A 12,356-nucleotide genomic window follows, 5' to 3' on the forward strand; every position below is an offset into this window, starting at 1 on the left:
CTAGGAGAAGTGGCAAAAAGAATCTTCTTTTGGGCAGAAAGAAACAGACCTTGGGTGATAGACGCTCTATCAATATGCTGGAAATGGAGACTAGCGTACGCGTTCCCTCCAATACCTCTTATACCTCGAGTCATCCAGAAGTTCCTAGGAGAACCAACACTCTAATCCTGATAGCTCCTCTACGGCCAAAAAGGAGCTGGTTTTCCACACTGAAACAGCTGTCGTTGGAGGGTCCTTGGGAGATCCCCTTTCAGAGAGACATGCTAGTCCAGGGCCCTCTTCTACATCCCAACCCAAGAATATTCAGACTAGCTGTTTGGATCCTGAGAGCGAGACCTTAAGAAGTAGAGGCCTTTCAGATAGAGTAATCCTCACCCTCAAAGCCAGTAGGAAGAAAGTTACATCTTCATCTATCTTAAAATCTGGAAAAGATACTGTTCCTGGTTAGGGGTGGATCAGCCTGACAACTCCTCTCCTCCCATCAATAAAATCTTAGATTTTCTTCAGAACGGTTTGGAATTAGGGTTGAGACCCAGTACCCTTAAGGTACAAATATCGGCTCTTAGCACTTTCTACGACTCCAGCCTAGCCAATCACAGGTGGGTCAGGAGATTCACCAGAGCAGCAATCAGACTAAGACCTACTCTTAAATCTAGGGCTTCCACTTGGGACCTAAACACCGTCCTAGAAGGTTTAAAAAAAACTCCCTTTGTGCCGCTGTCTGATATTTCTTTAAAGCACCTTTCCCTAAAAACAGCTTTCCTTATGGCAATAACCTCAGCCAGACGTATTGGAGAACTTCAGGCTTTTTCCTGCAAGGAACCGTATCTCCAGATCAAAGAGGATCACATTAGTTCAAAGCTCAATCCCGGGTTCCTCCCTAAAGTGGTCTCCTCCTTCCACCGTGACCAGGAGATGTTTCTACCCTCCATTACCAGGTCCCAGGATAGAGGGACAGATGATAAAATACGCCTATTCGATGTCAGAGATAGTCATTCAATATCTTGAGACTACCCAGGAATTCAGGAAAGATAATAATCTTCTAATACAGTTCTCAGGGAGAAATAGGGGAAAAAAGCTCTCTAAATCCTCCATAGCTAGGTGGATTAGATCCACCATTGAGTGTTGCTATTTGATTCTGTGCAAATCCAGCCCTGGTTTCATTAAAGCCCATTCCACTAGGGCCACTGCCTCCTCTTGGGCTGAGAAAGAAGGTGTCTCACTTGACCAGATCTGTAAGGCTGCAACCTGGTCAAGTGTAAATACCTTTGTGAGACACTATCGTCTTAGTCTTCTGGACTCTAATGAGACTCTTTTTGGCCGGAGGGTTCTCCAGACGATATCCCCACCCACTTAGTCATTTGTTACCTCATTGTGGCCGTCATGGTGGATGAAATGGAAAAACCGCAATTAGACTTACCGGTAATTCCGTTTCCTTGAATCCACCATGATGGCCCGTACTATTCCCCCCCCCCCCCCCCCCCCAAAAAAAAGAGAAATTATAATAAAATAAAAATAATAAATATATATAATATATGGGGGAAGATATAGATGATAATATATTAGGGGATATGAATCAATATCCTTTATTATGTTCCACCTTTTCGCCTAATTTGTAAAGCACTGAGGAGGTGGAGGGGTGGGGGGAATTTAAACTCTCTTCATGTGTTCCTGCCCCTACAGAGATCAAGGGTCAATCTCATTGCGGCCATCATGGTGGATTCAAGGAATTTCCGGTAAGTCTAATTGCGTTTTTTTACATGACAAAACTGTATAGAAAGGTTATTAAATATTATGTTAGTCAATTCGGAAAACTTTTTGTCACTAATGATATTGATCTAGGTGTGCAGGTCCACCCAAGCCATCCAACAGATGGAAAATAACTGAGGTTTACTGGTTCTCAGTCAGATGAGAGCTGGTTTGGAATATCTCATAGTGCACAAGGCTGCTATTGTAAGGTATGCTGCCTGTTATCTGGCTCATGGATAGATTGATGGCTTTCACATACCTGGCTTTTGGCATACAGCCTTTGTGTGGTTGTCTATTGTATGTTGTACATAATAGAAGTGTAAGACACATCCAGCTATCCTCTTAATGCTATTTCCAAACCATTTTGATAGGGTTTCCATCAATTTCTAACCTTTTTCTTTATGAACCAGACACCCTCTTTTCTCTTCCAAGCACACTCCTCACTAATATACGGATGTAGTAGAGTCAACACTCATGATTTATGAGACGTGTTTTCTAAACTAAATGCGTTAAGCAAACACCTTCAATTGCTTTTCAATGGCTTTTGTCTTAACTCAAATTTCTTAACTCATCGAGTTATCTTAAGAGCTTGAGTGCTACATCTGTCTGTGTGTGTGTGTATATATAATTAGCAGAAGGACCCGGCTTTGCACGGGTATATTTCATTTTATGTTTTTGTATGTCGTAAAAAGATATTGACAGTTTCCCCCATAACAGTGACCTCCACAGTGGCCACCCCTTTAACAGTGACCTCCACAGTGGCCGCCCCTTTAACATTGACCTCCACAGTGGTCGCCCCTTTAACATTGACCTCCACAGTGGTCGCCCCTTTAACATTGACCTCCACAGTGACCGCCCCTTTAACATTGACCACCCCTTTAACATTGACCTCCACGCTGTCCGCCCATTTAATAAGTGACCTCTAAATTGCCCGCCCCTTTAAGCAGTAAAGAAATATGGCTGGGTTATTATGGAAACCTGGAGTAAAACTGTGTTTATAGCATATGGGATTTGAAGAAAAAGACTTGCAGCTTGTATTGGTGGGCTCATTTTTTGGGAATATTTTAGGAACGGTACGTCCTAGAGAGCTGAGACCCGGTCTAAAACCTTCCCGGACACCTGATGTACCTGTGTGCCAAATTTAGTGAAGATCGGTCTAGTCGTTTGGTCGTGCATAAGGAATGTCTAGACAGACAAAAACTCATTTTGATATATATGATATATATATATATATATGATATATATATTTTTTTTTTCTATATCCACTCACCTAAAGAATTATTAGGAACACCATACTAATACAGTGTTGGACCCCCTTTTGCCTTCAAAACTGCCTTAATTCTACGTGGCATTGATTCAACAAGGTGCTGATAGCATTCTTTATGTTGGCCCATATTGATAGGATAGCATCTTGCAGTTGATGGAGTTTTGAGGGATGCACATCCAGGGCACGAAGCTCCCGTTCCACCACATCCCAAAGATGCTCTATTGGGTTGAGATCTGGTGACTGTGGGGGACATTTTAGTACAGTGAACTCATTGTCATGTTCCAGAAACCAATTTGAAATGATTCAAGCTTTGTGACATGGTGCATTATCCTGCTGGAAGTAGCCATCAGAGGATGGGTACATGGTGGTCATGAAGGGATCGACATGGTCAGAAACAATGCTCTGGTAGCCCGTGGCATTTAAACGATGGCCAATTGGCAATAAAGGGCCTAAAGTGTGCCCAGAAAACATCCCCCACACCATTACACCACCACCACCAGCCTGCACAGTGGTAACAAGGCATGATGGATACATGTTCTCATTCTGTTTATGCCAAATTCTGACTCTACCATTGTGAATGTCTCAACAGAAATCGAGACTCATCAGACCAGGCAACATTTTTCCAGTCTTCAACAGTCCAATTTTGGTGAGCTCGTGCAAATTGTAGCCTCTTTTCCTATTTGTAGTGGAGATGAGTGGTACCCGGTGGGGTCTTCTGCTGTTGTAGCCCATCCGCCTCAAGGTTGTGTGTGTTGTAGCTTCACAAATGCTTTGCTGCATACCTCGGTTGTAACGAGTGGTTATTTCAGTCAACGTTGCTCTTCTATCAGCTTGAATCAGTCGGCCCATTCTCCTCTGACCTCTAGCATCAACAAGGCATTTTCGCCCACAGGACTGCCGCATACTGGATGTTTTTCCCTTTTCACACCATTCTTTGTAAACCCTAGAAATGGTTGTGCGTGAAATACTGAGCACTGAGCAGATTGTGAAATACTCAGACCGGCCCGTCTAGCACCAACAACCATGCCACGCTCAAAATTGCTTAAATCGCCTTTCTTTCCCTATCCTGACATTCAGTTTGGAGTTCAGGAGATTGTCTTGACCAGGACCACAACCCTACATGCATTGAAGCAACTGCCATGTGATTGGTTGACTAGATAATCGCATTAATGAGAAATAGAACAGGTGTTCCTAATAATTCTTTAGGTGAGTGTATGTTATATATATAAAAATGAGTTTCTGTCTGTCTATCTATCTCTCTGTCTGTCTGTCTAGACGTCTGTCTGTCTGGACCGATCTTCACCAAATTTGGCACACAGGTACATCGGGTGTCCGGGAAGGTTTTAGACTGGGTCTCAGCTCTCTAGGACGTACTGTTCCTGAGATATTCCACAAAAATGAACCCCTCACCCCAAATACAAGCCTGCAATTCTTTATCTTCATATCCCAACTGCCATAAACAGTTTTACTCCAGTTTTCCATAACAACCCAGCCATATTTCTTTACTGCCTAAAGGGGCGGTCACTGTGAAAGTCAGTTAAAGGGGCGGTTACAGTAAGAGTCACAGTTAAAGGGGCGGTCACAGTTAAAGGGGCGGTCACAGTTAAAGGGGCGGTCACAGTGAAAGTCACAGTTAAAGGGGCGGTCACAGTGAAAGTCACAGTTAAAGGGGCGGTCACTGTGAAAGTCACAGTTAAAGGGGCGGTCACTGTGAAAGTCACAGTTAAAGGGGCGGTCACTGTGAAAGTCACAGTTAAAGGGGCAGTCACAGTTAAAGGGGCGGTCACAGTGAAAGTCACAGTTAAAGGGGCGGTCACTGTGAAAGTCACAGTTAAAGGGGCGGTCACTGTGAAAGTCACAGTTAAAGGGGCGGTCACTGTGAAAGTCACAGTTAAAGGGGCGGTCACTGTGAAAGTCACAGTTAAAGGGGCAGTCACAGTTAAAGGGGTGGTCACAGTTAAAGGTGCGGTCACAGTGAAAGTCACAGTTAAAGGGCAGTCACAGTGAAAGTCACAGTTAAAGGGGCGGTCACAGTGAAAGTCACAGTTAAAAGGGCGGTCACAGTGAAAGTCACAGTTAAAGGGGCGGTCACTGTGAAAGTCACAGTTAAAGGGGCGGTCACAGTGAAAGTCACAGTTAAAGGGGCAGTCACAGTTAAAGGGGCGGTCACAGTGAAAGTCACAGTTAAAGGGGCGGTCACAGTGAAAGTCACAGTTAAAGGGGCGGTTACAGTTAAAGGGGTGGTCACAGTGAAAGTCACAGTTAAAGGGCAGTCACAGTGAAAGTCACAGTTAAAGGGGCGGTCACAATGAAAGTCACAGTTAAAGGGGCGGTCACAGTTAAAGGGGTGGTCACAGTGAAAGTCACAGTTAAAGGGGCGGTCACAGTTAAAGGGGCGGTCACAGTGAAAGTCACAGTTAAATGGGCGGTCACTGTGAAAGTCACAGTTAAAGGGGCAGTCACAGTTAAAGGGGTGGTCACAGTGAAAGTCACAGTTAAAGGGGCGGTCACTGTGAAAGTCACAGTTAAAGGGGCAGTCACAGTTAAAGGGGTGGTCACAGTGAAAGTCACAGTTAAAGGGGCGGTCACAGTGAAAGTCACAGTTAAAGGGGCGGTTACAGTTAAAGGGGTGGTCACAGTGAAAGTCACAGTTAAAGGGGCGGTCACAGTTAAAGGGGCGGTCACAGTGAAAGTCACAGTTAAAGGGGCGGTTACAGTGAAATTCACAGTTAAAGGGGCGGTTACAGTGAAAGTCACAGTTAAAGGGGCGGTTACAGTGAAAGTCACAGTTAAAGGGGCGGTTACAGTGAAAGTCACAGTTAAAGGGGCGGTTACAGTGAAAGTCACAGTTAAAGGGGCGGTTACAGTGAAAGTCACAGTTAAAGGGGCGGTTACAGTGAAAGTCACAGTTAAAGGGGCGGTCACAGTGAAAGTCACAGTTAAAGGGGCGATCACAGTGAAAGTCACAGTTAAAGGGGCGATCACAGTTAAAGGGGCGGTCACAGTGAAAGTCACAGTTAAAGGGGCGATCACAGTGAAAGTCACAGTTAAAGGGGCGATCACAGTTAAAGGGGCGGTCACTGCGAAAGTCACAGTTAAAGGGGCGGTCACAGTTAAAGGGGCGGTCACAGTTAAAGGGGTGGTCACAGTGAAAGTCACAGTTAAAGGGGCGGACACTGTAGAGGTCACTGTTATGGGGGAAACTTGATATTCTTTTTACGACACACGGAAACATAAAATGAAATATACCCGTGCGAAGCCGGGTCCTTTTGCTAGTCTCTTATATATATATAAAAATGAATTTCTGTCTCTGTCTGTCTGTCTAGACGTTCTTTATGCACGACCAAACGACTGGACCGATCTTCACCAAATTTGGCACACAGGTTTATCAGGTGTCCGGGAAGGTTTTAGACCGAGTCTCAGCTCTCTAGGCAAATACAAGCCTGCAAGTTTTTCTCTTCAAATCCCAACTACCATAAACACAGTTTTACTCCAGGTTTAACAACCCAGCCATATTTCTTTACTGCATAAAGGGGCGGTCACAGTGAAAGTCACGGTTAAAGGGGCGGTCGCAGTGAAAGTCACGGTTAAAGGGGCGGTCACAGTGAAAGTCACGGTTAAAGGGGCGGTCGCAGTGAAAGTCACAGTTGAAGGGGCGATCACAATGAAAGTCACAGTTAAAGGGGCGGTCACTGTGAAAGTTAAAGGGGCGGTCACAGTGAAAGTAACAGTTAAAGGGGCGGTCTCTGTGAAGGTCACTGTTATAGGGGCAGTCACAGTTAAAGGGGCGGTCACAGTCAAAGTCACAGTTAAAGGGGCAGTCACAGTGAAAGTCACAGTTAAAGGGGTGGGTACAGTAGAGGTCACTGTTATGGGGGAAACTGTTGATATTTTTTTACGACACACGGAAACATAAAATGAAATAGATAAAATATACCCGTGCGAAGCCGGGTTCTTCTCCTAGTATATATATTCAAAAATAAGGCAGCACTCCAAAATAAAGTGAAGATAGTGGACCCATTATTGACCTCTCTGCAACGTTTCAACCGCTCAATGCTGTCTTTATTAAGCAACTTGATTGAGACTGCATTGAGCGGTTGAAATGTTGCAGAGGGGTCAATAAAAGGTCCATTGTCTTCACTTTATCTTGAAGTGCTACCTCGTTTTTGGATTCATATAATCTTGCATTGACTGCTGAGCCTGTGGTTTTGAGGATCTGCACCCGTAGTCTATTGGACTAGTGCTGCTGCTTGATTTTTTTGTTAGATTATATATATAATCTTTCCTTGTTTATATATATATATATATATATATATATATATATATTCTATCTATTATAATTTCTGTCTGTCTAGACGTCTGTCTGTCTGGACCTTCTTTATGTGCGACCAAACAACTGGACCGATCTTCACCAAATGTACATCAGGTGTCCGGGAAGGTTTTAGACCGTGTCTCAGCTCTCTAGGATGTACCATTCCTGAGATATTCCCCAAAAATGACCCACATTAGCCAATACAAGCCTGCACGTCTTTCTCTTCAAATCCCAACTGCCATAAACACAGGTTTCCATAACAACCCAGCCATTTTTCTTCACTGCTTAAAGGGGCGGGCGCTGTGGAGGTCACTTATTAAAGGGGCGGGCACTGTGGAGGTCACTGTTAAAGGGGCAGTCACTGTGAAAGTCACTGTTAAAGGGGCGGGCACTGTGAAGGTCACTGTTAAAGGGGTGGTCAATGCTAAAGAGGCGGCCACTGTGGAGGTCTATGTTAAAGGGGCAGCCACTGTGGAGGTCAATGTTAAAGGAGCTGCCACTGTGGAGGTCAATGTTAAAGGGGCGGCTACTGTAGAGGTCACTGTTATGGGGGGAAAATGTCGCTATCTTTTTACGACACACGGAAACATAAAATGAAATAGAAGAAATAAACCCGTACGAAGCCGGGTCCTTCTGCATATATATATATATATATATATATATATATATGTATGTATGTATATGACATTCTCCTACTCACTGCTGTTCAAAGCTAAGCTAATACCGTATATATAAGAACACAGCTCCTTGGTACGTTATTCTTTCTTTATACCGTTCCTGTGAAGTTCTGGAATGGGACCCGTCTCCCATTACACAGAATCAATAACAAGCGCAATACCGCTGAGCAGCTAGTTTAGGGGATTACATATCTGAGTAGGCGCCACCTACGTCCCAGTACCCTTACAGTACCACATGGCACTTAATAGTCAACGCGGGTCTAGCCTCCTGCTTCCATTTCTTCTTGAATTAAACTGAGGGTTCAGGCAATTAACCCTCTCTAGACCAAGCAGCGAAGCACTCCACTGAGTGTTTATTTTAGTGTAGTACATTCTCTCCCTCTTTGTTACGTTAGCGGGGGTATCGTTGAAAATATATATATATATATATATATATATATATATATATATAGTATTGTATAGAGACAGTCTCCTAATTGCTGCTGTTCAAAGCTAAGCTAATACTTTATATGTAAGAACACGGCTCCTTGGTACATTATTCTTTCTTTGTACCGTTCCTGTGAAGTTCTGGAATGGGACCCGGCTTCCAGATCCATGGACATTGGATTTTAAACCAACCTGTGTGGTGCTTTATGCGATCCTATCTGAGAGAGAATCTAAGCTCTCTGATATATAGGTTTGTATAGGAGCAGGCTAAGTAAATACTGACAGGACTAGTAGAAAATACAGTGAGAGTCCTGATTAAACTCCACCCACACAGGAAAAATGTGTATAGACAAGGCTGTGTGGGTGGGGTAAGCAGGACTCTCATTGCCTCTCTTAGGAGTCCTATCATGATTTACTTAAAAATCACAGGTTTGCTTTTAGACTGCAACTGGGTTGTATGAGATTATAAAAATTTGGCTGCTTTCTTGCAGAAACGGTGCCACTTGCTCATTGGCTGTGTCTGGTATTGCAACTCAGATCCAAAGAGATTTCGCTTGGATACTGACCTAACTCAGGCATGCTCAAACTGCGGCCCTCCAGCTGTTGTAAAACTACAACTCCCACAATGCCCTGCTGTAGGCTGTTCGGGCATGCTGGGAGTTGTAGTTTTGCAACAGCTGGAGGGCCGCAGGTTGAGCATGCCTGGCCTAACTATTGCTCTTCAGATGTTTGTTCCTTTGCACATGAGTTCTTTATTTTTCATTTCAGTGACTCTAAACACCACAGCACGCTACTTTTATTACACTTATGTTTTTTTTTGTTCTAGTCTCTGGAAGTGTGCAGTACATTAACATACGCAGTTTTGGGTTCCCAATGTTACTTATAACAATATTTTTTGTGTTTGTTGCTTTAATCTTTTGAAATATGACAATTGTGTTTTTTCCATGTTGTGACTACCATTTTTGAGAGATTGGGCGGTCTGCATTTGTGAGTGGTGTGCATTCTTGCAGGGATTGTGATATTGCATTAAAGGGGTTATCTGGTTAGGTCATCAATATCAGATTGGCGGGGGAAGGGGGGGATTCCGATACATATTCATCAGTTACATTGCCTAGTTTCCTTCAGGGACCCTTTGGACCCGGGATTTTCAATTTATTATGGTTCAAGTAGCCTTGCGGCTAATAGGTTCCCGTTTGCGGTCAGATTTAAAAAATAACGTTTATTATATATTCCTTTAAAAAGATATACGGGAAGACAAAAAGAAAAAAGATGTGTCTTAAAATTAAAGTGCCCGTGTGCTTGCAGCAATAATTGTTTTCTTTTTCAGCGGTTACTGCTTATGTTTGCAGTCTCTGATTATAATGTATCTGCCACTCTATCTACGGGATTTGTCTTTGTCTATTTCCCTACTCTGGTTTCGTAGGGGTGTGACGAGATAACTACTCTCTGTCAGCCCTACATCGGAGTAGCTGGAGTGTGTAAAGCTCTACGCCTTTATTCCCCCTAGTAGATAGAGTGTTGCTGTTATTTGTATCGGCTTACCCGGTGTCTGCAGTGCACCGGGAGCCGAACATCAAGCACAAGCGTCACTAATTTAAAACCTAACTAGCAGCTCCCCCGACATGTTTCACCACGGATGTGGCGTCTTCAGGGGCAATGGAGCTACTACCAACACGATCGCCATATCAGTTGATGTTTAAATGTGATAGGGGTGGATCTTTCCTTTCCAATTTTCCAATGCATTTGCGGCGATCGCATGATAGTCACATCGTTAGGCCAATAGGTTCCATTTTTAGTCGGGGAACTCACCAATGTTAGTTGAGGGTAGGCGCCTGCGTAGCGTCTCCTGCCTTTATCCCGTCTTTTCCAGCTACAGCGCATGTCCCTGATAGATTCTTTGCACGAACACTAAGTCGGGGCGCTTGCGCACTACACTCCATGTCACTTTCTCACGATCTATCCCTACTGCGCTTGCCCACCGACTTTGTTCCTGAAATTAGAGCTTGATCCTCAGGTAAAATGCATTACACGTACGTCCGTACATAATAATTCCTGAGGTCCCGACTTCCACTGATCTTCTTATCTGCACATTCAGAGTAGGGGTACACGCGTATATGCTCCCAACGGTCTGACAGGTTTTTCCTCCTCTGCGTGACCACCGACTTTATCTCTGAATGTCCACATCTCTCCCAGATAAATACTCCACTCTCCTCTATGTCCTCACTTCAAGGTTTTAAATATGTAATTTCAGTATGTTCTTTACAATATTTTATTTATCTCCATATTGCATCTGGAAGATTCCAGATAGATAGAATTTATTCTCCCATTTATTCTCATATAAGGGAGCTTTCCAATATAGATGGAAATTATCAGGTAATTTCCTGGGTAGATGAAGGAGGAAGGGGGGGGAGGTGGAGATAGAAGGAAGTCTTTTGTGGATGTCTTATTTTTGATCTTATTTACAGGAGTATTTTTTGTTTACTATTTTATCTTGTTATATTTTTATGAGCTGGAAAATATATCTCCATCCTATTTACAAAAGAGGACGGAGGAAGGGGGGAAAAAAAGGGGGGGGAGATTTATCGTGTTGTTATATTTCATAACCTATATTCCATGATCTTATTTCTAATCTTCTTATATAGATTTTTTATATTTATTATTAATGTATTTCTATTATATTTAATAATCTATATCCATGATCTTATTTCTTTTTATATAGATTTTTTTGTTTTTTTATTATTATTTATTATTATTTTATTGTATTTCTTATCCTCAATATAGGTTATAAATATAGACTACACTACTGAGAATCCTCTCAACAGTACTGACCTAGATGGTAATTGGCCTTACTTTTGTCTCTTTTTCACTCTTCCTTTTATTTCTTATATTTAGATCTCTTGTAATAAATACATATGTATTTTTATATACTAGGTTTCCTTTTTCTATACAGATATAATTTCAAACTAGATGAATGCTGCGAATGAAAACCCTTCATTCAGTCCATGGGGACTCATAGTATTTAGTCTATCAATCCACCTGGCCTCACATTGTAACAATTTCTTATCTAGATTACCACCTCTTGGTCCCATGGATATCTTTTCTACTCCCCAGAATCTGAGTATCGAACTCTGGTTTCCATGTATGTATTTAACATGTCTAGCCAGAGGGGTATCTTTATCTGTTTCAATTGTGCTTAGATGTCCTGAGATCCGGCGTCTCAACTCCTGTATAGTCTTACCCACATACAGTTTTGAGCATGGACAGGCAGCTATATATATAACTCCTTTTGTTTTGCATGTTATTAGTTCTCTAATTTCATATTCCTTTTTGTCCCCAGGGTTCGTGAATTTCTTGATGCGAGGTATGTATTTACAAAAGGAGCAGTTCCCACACGGTGATGATCCTTTGTATCTTTCTCTTTTTTCAACAGATTGAATTTTTTCTTCTACCAGATGACTATGGACCAACTTGTCCTTAAGATTCGGACCTCTTCTGTATGTTATGGATGGATATGGGGTAAGGACCTTCCCTAGGTCTCTATCAGATCGTATTATGTGCCAGTGTCTTTTGATTATACGGCATATCTCCTCATTATATCCATCGTAGGTTCCAATGCATCTGATGATATCACTTTTTTTCTGAATTGGTGTTTTCAGCAGTTCTTCTCTGCTCGTATTTCTAGCTCTGTTAAAGGCTTTCTTAAGGGGTCTTGTCGGATATCCTCTCTTTTTAAACCTTTGGAATAGTTGTTCACTTTCTCTTCCAAAGGATATTTCGTCCGAACAATTCCTACGTGCCCTCAAGTATTGGCCAGTTGGTATTCCCCTTTTCAGGGGAGGTGGATGCCAGCTGCTCCAATGTAAGTAGCTGTTTGTTGCAGTCACTTTTCTATATACCTCTGTAGTCAGATGACCCTCTTCTGATT

Source organism: Bufo gargarizans, chromosome 8 (genome assembly GCF_014858855.1).
Source record: "Bufo gargarizans isolate SCDJY-AF-19 chromosome 8, ASM1485885v1, whole genome shotgun sequence".
Taxonomy (NCBI): domain Eukaryota; kingdom Metazoa; phylum Chordata; class Amphibia; order Anura; family Bufonidae; genus Bufo; species Bufo gargarizans.